Source organism: Oryzias latipes, chromosome 22, assembly GCF_002234675.1.
Source record: "Oryzias latipes chromosome 22, ASM223467v1".
NCBI lineage: Eukaryota > Metazoa > Chordata > Actinopteri > Beloniformes > Adrianichthyidae > Oryzias > Oryzias latipes.
Window position 1 is genome coordinate 21,901,190 of NC_019880.2, and position 10,026 is coordinate 21,911,215.

General features: G+C 39.4%; 1 long non-coding RNA gene across 1 annotated transcript; it reads right to left on the reverse strand.

Moving 5' to 3' along the window:
- Nucleotides 1–1,593: 1,593 nt before the first annotated feature.
- On the reverse strand, nt 1,594–7,402 carry LOC111946882. The gene is made up of 5 exons (XR_002872695.1): nt 7,112–7,402; nt 6,383–6,419; nt 5,850–5,934; nt 4,782–4,954; nt 1,594–2,440 (listed from the first exon to the last, which is right to left on the reverse strand). It is a non-coding gene; the product is annotated as an uncharacterized LOC111946882 (long non-coding RNA).
- Nucleotides 7,403–10,026: the final 2,624 nt, after the last annotated feature.

Genomic DNA, 10,026 nt, shown 5'->3' on the forward strand with positions numbered 1-10,026 from the left:
CTCTCCTGTTATGTCAGGAAGTGAATTAACACCAAAATAATCACATTTATTGCAATAATAAACAGCAAAAATAATAAATTGATCATTCAGCAAATCTCCAAAGATTCAAAATTATTTGAAGAGCCACAGTTCTCTCCAGGACCTTTTTTCTTAATAAGAATTCATTTGAAACTCTTTAAGTTTTCCTTTCTGGAGCAAAGTAGTTTTTTTGCAAGGAGGAAAATGCAGATTTAAGAGTTGTTTGCAGCATGCCGGAGAGCCTTTGAGCCGCTCTGAAGTTTGGGTTTGTGCCGTCAGCGGCTCCTGAATCCCTCTCCTCCTGAACTTCCACACAGCTTGATTGCAAGCAGGTACTTTCCGTCTGTGTCAGACTCCCAGGGTCACAACGGGGTGAGGGCAGCTGAGAGTCGGGGGGTGTCGCCAGCACAAGGGAGCCCTGTTAGTGTGCAGACTCGACACACTAACACCCATTCAGCCAGGATCTCACGGGTAACAAACTGCTATTTATTATGACGTTTATTTATCCAGTTCAATCCGTTTCAAACGTCTGACTACAAGGCTGTCTTGTAAAAGCCAAACTGGATGATAATGCTGCAACTTTGAGACCCGACACGAGTCGCTGACACTTGTGGGGTCAAAGCTGTGCGTTCTGTTTGGAAGAAGGAGCCATGTTCAGCCACAGGCCACACGCACTAAGTTAAATTTATCCTGCATGTCTCCCGCTAGTTTTTCTTTCGTCCCTTAGGCTCTTTTTGAAAGTACCTGTAAATGCTGCCTATGTTGGCGAGGAAACAGATCTCTTTCTGTACAGAAAGGACAGAAAATGCCTTCAGTCAACCGTGCTTTGGTTTGGTCTGCTGATTCAAAGGTCTGAAACTCCTTTGCATCTTGTTGTAGTTGAGGACTCACCAATTCTACATCTGTATTTATCCACGTCTTCTGATCATATTTTAAAAGAACTTCATACAAATCACTTTTTGTAAGCCAAAGTCAAGCATCAAGCCTTAACGTCTTAAAGTTAATTGAACAAATTTGTTTTTGTCCATTTCATTTTGGGACATTTTGTCTGATTTAATTAGTAACAGTACAGTTGGAGGTAGAGCGTTTAGCCACCAAGCCCCTGTTTTATGGAATAAGCTCCCAGCTCATGGAAGAGAGGCCGACTCAGATTCTACATTCAAAGTTAGACTGAAAACATTCCTCTTTGGACAGACTTATTGTCAGACTAGCTAGTAATCAGATTATTTAACTTAATGTTAATGTGTTTCAATTAAACTTAATACCAACAATAAAGTTGTTAGTAGGCTGCTAGAAGTTGAAGATGGGGTAACTATGGTGCACTGGGGTTCTGTCCTCCTTTCTCATCTACTTCTCCCCTCCTTCTCTTCTCTATTCTTGATTATTATTTATCATTTAGTTCCGTCTGTTTGGTGCAGTGCGATTCATGTCCTGTCCCTCTTTCCCTCTACCCTCCTGGGGAGTGGGAGTGCTTCCAGATTCCAGTTGGCTTATCTGTGCTCCTGTACCTGACCGTGTACCTCCTCTCTGGCTGGGTAAAAATAACAGCAATTAACATTTATTTCACATAAAATGATGTCTTATCTACAGCAACCTGATGTTTCACAGTCTAGGATATGTTGTTGTATTTATAAGATTATGACGTTAAATTTATACAATGTTCTGTAAAGTTGTTTACATTTTTACCGTATTTTCTACATTTTTACTCTGGCAACCACTGCTGCCAATTTATTTTCGTAAAAATAACAACATTTTTCTTTTTTTTTCATGTTGTTCTTAGAAATGCAATCACAGCAACATACTCTTGTGTTTAATTACTGTTTTGAAACCAAGATACTTTTTACAAATAGAGAATATAAAATGTAATTTAGAAATTTGAACTTAGGTGTTTCCTAATCTTACTGATGAATTCAAAGCATTGCTCAACAATCCTGATAAAAAATATTTGCACGTTTTAGTTTTTTGTTGAGGTCTATAACATTTGCTCATTTGCTTTGCTAAGACCTAAAAAGAAACAAAATGTACTGAAAATGTAACCCAGTTTCAAAATATCTGCTGTGTAGCAAAATTCAAACCGAAGAATCACTTCAATACAAAGACGTCTTTACATTCATTTATTTTACTCAACCTTTCGCCTCTAAACACAGCAAATGTTTATCATTTGTAGATAATAAGACATTTTTAAAAAACATTGCACATAAAACAGAAAACTATGTAATCACTTGTTTGCAAGAGATTAACAAAGAGCAAAGAAACCTTAAAACTATGCTTGCAATGTTGCTAACAGTGTTTACATGCCTCTCCACTCAAAATCTGACCGTTCCTGAATCAAGGTTAAGACTCTTGGGTTCAAGATGAGATGAGATTTGCCCTTCTTGTCCACTCTGGTCTGTCTCTCTCTTGGTTGATGGAGAAAAAGCATCTTCAGAAAGAGAGAAAATAAAGGGTCAGAGTTAGGGTTGTGCCGATGGACGATATCATCGTCCATCGTGATGGGTGACTGACATCCCGATGGAGAGACCACCATCGTGATGCCACGCCCCCGCCACGTTGCGCGTCGACATCATAAGCCGCGGTTACATGTACAAAATATCTTGATGGGATCAATGGTCGGATTAGAATCCAACCGTGTACATGGGCCCAGAAAAATGTTTTCAGAATATAAAAACGTTCACTAAGGTCACAATTTCGGTCGGAATAAATCATTCGCACATGCGCAGTTTGAAAACCGGAAGAGGATACAACTTCCGCCGAGCGGCTTTTTTTCCAAACTTTATTGAAGGTAACAATTCAATACAAAACGATAACAGCGGCGAGCAGCTATATATATTGACATGTCAGCTCGGTAAAATACGAGATGATCTTCTAAACCTGCTTTTAATAATGTTACGGTTATTATGAAACACCTGTTCGCTCATCATTTGAATTTTAATCCGTGTGGTCAGTGCTTTTTCTGAACGGAGCCAGGATTAGCAGTATGCTAACACGGGCTAACAACATTAGCTTTGGGTGGTGCTGCTTGCTGGCTGCACGTAAACATGTAAGAATAACATCAGCCTTTATTTAGTCGGGACACGACTGGAAACACAAATCCACGTGATTGATTGAATGTTTTCTAAGGACTGAGCGACATTTCTGCTTTGAAGCTCAAACCGCTGTGTGTCTGCTGACGATCCGAGCTGTGCTCAGACACACGTTTAGACCCGGTTCTGAGTTTGATAGCTTGTACCCCTAGAGCTGCGGGACGGATCGCAGTCTTAAATCTCCCACACATACCGCTCATGTACCCCCCCCCCCTTTCCATCAAACATAAAGCTGTAAATCCGCCCTCCGCCGGTCCACTTCGCTAGTTAAGTGCGGGAGCGGACTACTTCTTTTCTATTTTGTTTGTTACTTTTTTTGTTAAAGTCACTTCCCTCAGTTTATACTGGATCATCGCGGATTAACCATTAGTTGGGAAATAAAATGAAAAAAGCAAAATAACGAATAGCAGTTATATAAGAACAAAAAATGTAAAAATACCCCCCCGACGATGTCATCGTCCATCCCGATGGTTGACAGCAAACATCGTCAACGGCCAAATTAGGGGACATCGCCCAACCCTAGTCAGAGTTAGAAAGTAATGTGCAAGTCATTACTAATACACACTCGATGAAAGGGCTCACTTTAAATAAATATTAAGTTTGCGGGTGAACAGTTCCAGTATTCTAGAGGAGGGGTGCTCATTACGTCAATCGTGTTATCCAATTAACCGTGGGACATCAAAACGAAATACTCAAAAAAATACAAATATTACATTTTAAAACATTGCCGTCAGGGAATAATCCTCCTCACCATGATGTCACTTGATTGACGTGAACAATGGCCAGTCAAACATCCTCTGATACATGTCACTGCACATGCGTGTTCAACTACACTGAGTGCCAGATGTGTGATTGACTAGCAAATTGTGGCTGACATGAGAGAGAGCCTCTATTGGCCCAGCTGTGTGACAGGTCCTGTAAGAGGCTCAGTACGAACCGCAGGAGTGTTTATTTATCCTTAATTAGAAGCGAGACAGAGATGCCCCGTTTGATCAAGCCGTCCTGTCATGGCGACTGCTGGGAAGTCCGCAGTTCCCGCCCAAGGGATCCGAGGCCGCTTAGGCAGCAGCGTCGTCCAGAAGCATGTGCTTCTCAAGCCCTACCCAAGGACCGGGGCCCTGGCTGGGCTGCACGGCAAGCACTCTGTCGCCACCAATTCTCACCACCAGCCCCCCCATCCATTACAGAGCCTGAGTAAGTGACAGTGACCCCCCCACTGCCTTCCCATACAGGCTAGCTCCTGGGGGACGCCTGGTTGATCCTACCAATAGCATATGCTTGTCTCAAAGTTTAAAAGTAAAAAAGTGAGCGCGAGATGTGGAGTTTTTCTTCCTCGTCTTCAGAGAGGTGTGAAGGTTCAGTGTCAGACTCCTAACCGTAGATGAAGCCGTTATTTCGTCTCGACAGGCCTGAGGTCAGTCACTCAAAAAAGGACAAAAAACTAGAACAGAACGCACACAGAAGCCGAGCGGATCACGATACGAATCAACAAGTTGTAAAATGCTGGAAACTTTTTATCATGTTATCTTCTAAGCACAGAAATGATCATTTCAAATTATATATATAGATCTTTTGGAGCTTGTAGCGTGAAACATAGCTTGCATGCTGACAAATTGTGAGCACCCCTGTTCTAGAGCCATCAAAATCTGTAAGATTAGAACTTGAAGTTAAAAGACAAACCTCTGTAAAAACTCCAAAGTTGATGCCAGCTCCGGTGGATGGATAGTGGATGTTGAAGCTCTAGTAGTTTGCGAGGATCATGCATAGCAGAGAAATGTGGGAAGCATTGCTGGCCTGCACAAGGTTTCGATCCAGACTTAGCATGAACTTTCTTGTAGAAAGGCACGAATGCCCTAAAAATGAGAGAGTAGAAAAACAGGTTAGGTTTATGTAATTTTAAAAACCCAAGGCTTGATTTAATGCACCTGTGGCCAGACCAAGTGATCCGGACACCTGATTCTGGGTGGGTTAGCAAATACTTTTGTTTAGACTCTCTCTCGCTAGCTTACAGCTCCTCAAAACCCCAAGCTAACATTAACATAGCAAAAAAAAAAGTGGAAACAATATTGGAGCAATCCATTTGTACAGTTTTGAGCCAGATGCAATTTTATCAGAGCAGGGAGACTTTAGCTCGCCCATCGCAGTTGCTGTGTCACAAACACAAACGTTTTTAAACTGCACCACAAAGCAGCAAGAACATGATTTTCCAATGCAGTGGGTCTTCCAAGACCCCCCCCTTTTTGGGTGTTTTTAACAGGTTCTTGTAGCCTTTTTCTCATGATGAAGAATATATATAAAATAGTTTAAGATTAAAATTGGGCTTCTGAGTATTTATTTATTCAAATTGTGTTGGATGAGGAGCAGATAACAACCCAGTTTTTGAAAAAGCGATGAGTGGGTGAAAGTCTTCCATTCAAATTCTGAATTATCCACTTGCAGACAAAAAAGATCCATGTTGGTCTTCATTTTTCTCCTCTCAGCTGTCATTTGGATCAAAACTGTACGGGTGCATTGCTCCAATGTTGTTCACCAGTTTTTGCTAAACTAATATTAGTTTTGGCTTATAGTTTAAACAAAGGGTTGAGGAGAAATTAGTGAAAGGCTAAATTTCGTGCAAACAGTATCATTGAGTCACAGATCTGTTTTACCATCATCAATTATTTGCACCTGCCAGTATAAAAAAATAAAATGGATTACTTACTGCATACTAAAACAACTAAGAGTCAAATTCACGTCCTCTGTATTTACCGGTACTTCTTCTGGAAGGCACACGTCATCCACATGGCAAAACATTGCATCTTCCTTTTCATCCAAGTCGGGCAGCAGCAGATCACTGCATAGGTGACATCAGAAGGCTTAGTACTGTTTTATTGAACACTACATACATATTTTCCTATGTGAATATTCTATTTTTCCTGCACATATAAGTAGTAAATACATCACATTAAATGTGTTTTTAAAACCACTCACTGGACATGATACAAAGCAACCCTCCCTTACCAGGTCTTTAAAATTACAAGCTCTTAAATTGACACACAGGTCAAAAACACATTTTAAATCTATGCCAACACAAGAAGCATTAGTTTTAGTGTGGAAAAACTGTAAACCTGATAACAATGGGCCCTAAAGGCAGCATAAGTAGTAAATGTTCGCTTGCAGTTTGGGCCATGACACTTAAAAAAAACACTATTAGGTTAATTTCTGTGAACATTACAATACAATGCAAATCCCTGTAATGTTACTAATGTTCAACTGCAAAACTGACATGTAATCATATTTACCAACTATAGTCCTTCAGGAAAGGCCCAATAGCTGCACCTGAAAAACAGAAACAAGAGAGAAAAAAATTAATTAAAAACTATGCAGAAATGTACAAAGACATTGACATATTGTCAGAACATTCCCCTGTGCAAACTTCCTGAATTTTCTATAAATTCTTGGTGTGTCCTGGCTAACAACCCCTTAAAACTAAAAGCTTTAAGACGTAAAAAAATAAAACAAGTAAAAACATCTTAATTTAGTCAGTCAAATAAAAATATGTAGATTTTAGACTTTTCCATAAAATCTCAGTGATTTGACAACACACTCAGAGCCCAATATAAAATATAACTTTTCTCAGCACTAATAACATGCATATGAATGAACTTCACCTTTATCACAAAACAACAACAACTCATAAATACTACAGAATATCATTACATTTTTTCCCACAGCTAAAAAGAATAACGTGTCATAAATCCCACATATCTGTGGAGTTTTCTATGAAGCTTCTGTCTGTGAGGATGAAACAAACATTAGCGCCACATTACAGCATGGCTGCATGTTAAGCTAACACATCGACGGTCTGCAGCAGAAATGCACGTAAACGATGACAAACCTGTTAGCATGGTATCTATTAGCGAAAGTAGCGTCAGTCCACAACATTAAAAATACAAACACATGAGATTAATCTCGGCAAAATATCAAAATATTAGCGTTTAACAGAGTTTGGAAGGAATAGAAAAGCTTACCGCACGCAGGTCTCTTCTGTTGTGGCTGTCAGTCACGTATGGAAAGTTCCAGCAGGAGGAGGGCAGACTGTGCGCTCTTGTTGGTCCAATCAGCAAACAGAAGCAGACTAAGCTGCACAGCGATAGGGGGAGGTGAGGCGCCTAAAATTTGAAATTAAAGACTAACCCAGTTTTCTGGAGGGAATGTTGCATTGTAATTCCTGTGTTAAGGTAACGACTAATCGATCCCATGTGTAAAAAACAAAAAAAATATTGTATTAAAATAAGCAAAAGTGAAAAATTAATATTTGACTAAAATAAAAAAAACTGTTTTAGAAAATTACAATTGTTTTTGTATGTTTGATTGTTTGTTTTTACTCTCTTCATTCATTTCTACATTTAATGAAAAATGCCAAATGTTATTTAGAGCACAGATAAAGAAACTATTAATAATTGCCATTTGTAAAAAAAAAAAAAAAAAAAAAAAAAAAAAAAACCTTTTTGGACTTAAATAAGCAAAAATGACAAATTAATGTTTCACTACATTAAAGAAACAGTTCTTTTCAACATAGAATTTTTGTTTGCTTGTTTGTTTTTGTCCTTTTTATTAATTTCCAATTTTATATAAAAATGCAAAATCATGTTATTCAGACAGGACGTGTTTATTTTAGGTAAACATGTTTAATGAGAACTAGTTAACATCCACATCTTTATGACTAAAGATTAACTCGAATTTTGCACTTTTTTGGCCAATTCTGATCCACCCACCCATCCATCCATCAATCTTCTTCTGCTCAACCAGGGACCGGGTTGCAGAGGCAGCTGTCTAAGCAAAGATGCTCAGACTTCCCTCTCCCCAGCCACTTCCTCCAGCTCGTAGAGGGGGACCACATGGCATCCCATTCCAATTGAGAGACATAGTCTCTCCAGATTGTTCTGGGTCTTCCCTGGGGCCTCTGCCCATGCCTGGAAAACCTCCATAGGAAGATGTCTAGAAGGTATCCAGACCAGATGCCTGAGCCACCTCAACTGGCTCCTCTTGATGTGGAGGAGCAGCGACTCTACTCCGAGATCTCTGGGTGACGAACCTTCTCCCCCCATCTCTAAGGAAGCGCCCGGCCACCCTGCCGAGGAAGCTCATTTCAGCTGCTTGTATTCAGGACCTTGTTCTTTCGGTCGTGTCCCAGAGCTCATGGATCATGTAGATGAGTGTAGGAATGAAGATTGACTGTTAAATTAAGAGCTTTGCTTTTTGGCTTAGCTCAGTCTTCACAACAACAGATCAGTATACTGCCTGCCTAACGGCGGATGCCACTCCAGTCTGCCTTTCGATCTCCCGCTCCAATCCTCCCTTACTCGTGAACAAGACCTCAAGATATTTAAACTACTCCACCTGGGGCAGGAGTACTCCACCCATCCAGAGAGGACAAACTTTCGCCGATCAAGAACCATGGCCCCAGATTTAGCTGTAAAGTGGTCTTAGGCTTACCACCACTATGTCTGAGAACCTCATCCCAGCTGCTTCACACTCTGCTGCAAACCACTCCAATGCATCTTGAAGGTCCTGTCTTGATGAACCCAACAGGACAACATCATCTGCAAAGAGCAGAGAAGAAATCCTGTGGTCCCTGAACTAGATCGCCTTCTAGCCCTGGCTACGCCTGGAAATTCTGTCCATAAAGACTATGAACAGAACCGGTGATGAAGGGCAGCCCTTTCTCACCAATAAAGATCTTTTTGCCCTTTATCTGACCTGTTCCACCGGTTCCATTTTTCCAAGTGCAGAGTTATAGGTAAATTTTTAGTCTATAAAGACAATGAAAAAAATAAATAAATTAACAACTAATTACTAATATACTTATAAAAGTGTGGTCTCACGAAAACAAAAAATACATCAGCAATGAAAAACATTTACACACAGCAATGTGTTTTCTTAACAAAGGACAAATGCATTTTTCACATATTTATGCTGTTGGTGGCAGGAGATTATATTGTTTTTTAAATGACAAATCAACTGTGTTTATTTTATTGTGACCCGTATATTTTACAAGGAAATATCTACATATTTAACATGTTTTGATTGTAAAAATAACAAGGATATCTACTTATTTTAAATACTACATATGCATGTAAAAAATACACCATTTTGTTTTTTTCTCAATTACAGTAAAATTGTGTTGGTATTTTACAAAAATGTACTGTAAATTTTACGGACTTTTTTTACAATGCAGTTTAGTTTAGTCTGTTTAGTTAGTTCATTTTTAGTTCATTAAGTATTTTCCTATTGAATTCTATGTATTCATGATCCTTTTGATTTTATGTTTGACTTTTTCAATTACCGAAACGAAGCCCATCGAGACGACTGTTGTTGGGAATTTGGGCTAAACAAATAAAATTCAATTGAATTGAATTGATTGAATTGATTGGACAGACACTGAATGTTAATCATTTTGCTTTCATGCCCAGTAAAAAGGTTCTTTTTTGGAGATCGCTTTGAGGACCCCAGGTTCAGGTTCAGATCAGACCAGGTCATTAATGTCATCATTAAGACCTTTTTTCATTGTCAAGGCCCAGAAATATAAACACCTCTCGCTAAGTCGCCCATTCACACGCAAGTTGGATTCAATGTTCTTAACTCTAAGAAGACTGAACTTTGAAAAACTACATTGTGTGCAGACTTCAAGAACAGAAAAGTTATATTTTTATTCCCATCATGCTGAACCCAGGCCTTCATGAATTTATTTAATGCTGAAAATCAATAGTTTGACTTGAATCGTGATGCTGAAGTCCAACTAAACTCAGAAATCAAATTTATGACATAATTTGCTGACATTTTTTTTTGTGTTGGTCTCTGCTATCAATGTTAAAATGACTCAGTCAGACTTTTCTGTCCACGGGAGGAACAGGGACAGACAGACGGTTCAAATGCCATCACA